The 1,509-nt window shown below is 58.1% G+C and overlaps 1 pseudogene; it reads right to left on the bottom strand.

The window, feature by feature from the left end:
- Window positions 1-330: 330 nt before the first annotated feature.
- LOC139831519 (uncharacterized) lies at window positions 331-970 on the bottom strand (annotated as a pseudogene).
- Between the last annotated feature and the right edge of the window lie 539 nt (window positions 971-1,509).

The raw sequence follows: 1,509 nt of genomic DNA, 5'->3' as shown, positions 1-1,509 counted from the left end.
GAGTCGTGGTTTATTGGTTCATTTTTGTATCTACCATTGTTTAATATATATTTGGTAGCACACTATTTTAATTGTTTCTGAGCAATTTCGAGATCTTTATATTCAATTCAGTGATTTATTTTACTTTGATGTACAAATGTCTTTAAAATGTTTTAGAATAAATGTCCGCAGCAACGCGCGAGGGAATCATCTAGTTTCACTTAACCGCGCGGGCAATTCTCCCCCAATTCCCCAAATTTCTCACATCCCGCGCAGAGACCACGCCGTCGCCGTCGCCGAGTTCCGCGCGCTCGCCGTCGCCGTCGTCCACGCCGTCGCCGCCGTCCCTCGTCAGCGCCACGCCGCACCACGCCGTCGCCGTCGCCGCCGTCCCTCGTCAGCGCCAGCGGCATCTCCTCTCTCCGCGCGCCGCCGCAGGTACGTCCTCCACCACGGCACCGTCGGCGTCTCTAGCTCCTTGTTGTTCCCCTCGCCTGCGCGCGCTCCACTGCTGCTGCGAAGGTTGTCGTCGCCGTGAAGGTAGCCGTCGCTTTCCAGAAGCTGCTGCGCTCCTCCGCCTCGGCGCCGGCCATCGAACACCCGGAAGGTGTTCGACGTTATGCCGAGGAGCTCCGCGAACGTCATGGCGAGCAGCTCGGCATGCACGCAGCCGGCGTCGAAGCTGTGACGCACGGCGACAGCGCCGAGGAAGAGGCCGAGGCCGAAGAGCGGGCTGTCGGGGACCGAGAGCGTGGCGCGCGACATATGCGCATGGAGTTGAGGTGCGGCAGGGAGCCCCCGGGGCAAGGCAGGACGGCGCCCTCGGCGCGGCCCAGCTCCATGCCCGCCGCCGCCGCCTGCTTCTCGGGCCCGGCGCGGGTCGCCGTGACACGCGGAAGAAGGGGCCGAGCGTGCGCACGCTGACGTGCAGGCCCTGCGCGCGCGACGCCGCCATGATGTCGGCCATTGTCCTCCGTTGGTGGAGCGCCATCGCGAGCCCGCGGCGTGGCGACGGCCTGGGGCTGCTTCTCGCCGTGACACGCGGAAGAAGGGGCTGAGCGTGCGCACGCTGACGTGCAGGCCCTGCGCGCGCGACGCCGCCATGATATCGGCCATTGTCCTCCGTTGGTGGAGCGCCATCGCGAGCCCGCGGCGTGGCGACGGCCTGGGGCTGCTTCTTGAGGGGAAAAAACCAGTTTATATGAATATTTTCGTGGCGTGCGTCATGGGGAAAAAAATCTTTTCGTGGCGTTAGTTTCAAGTCCGGGGTGAAATGATTTGTGAGCTAATGAAATAAGCCTTTCATATCAGTTTATATGAATATTTGACCATGGGATGACAGGAGTATTACGGCGTTAGTTTCAAATAGCAGCTGCACTAAAGTAAGAGCATGATTTTGATTAGCGATTCATGGACATGAATAAGTTGATTTTTCTTGAGTGGGATGTAAAGTTGGAAACAAATAAATATAAATATCAAGCTAATCTCTACTCCAACCGAAAGTACAAAGAGAGAACAAAGGCAATAGAG

This window comes from Lolium perenne, chromosome 1, assembly GCF_019359855.2.
Source record: "Lolium perenne isolate Kyuss_39 chromosome 1, Kyuss_2.0, whole genome shotgun sequence".
Taxonomy (NCBI): domain Eukaryota; kingdom Viridiplantae; phylum Streptophyta; class Magnoliopsida; order Poales; family Poaceae; genus Lolium; species Lolium perenne.
Note: the sequence above shows the minus strand (reverse complement) of the source record. Positions and strands in the feature narration are given on the sequence as shown.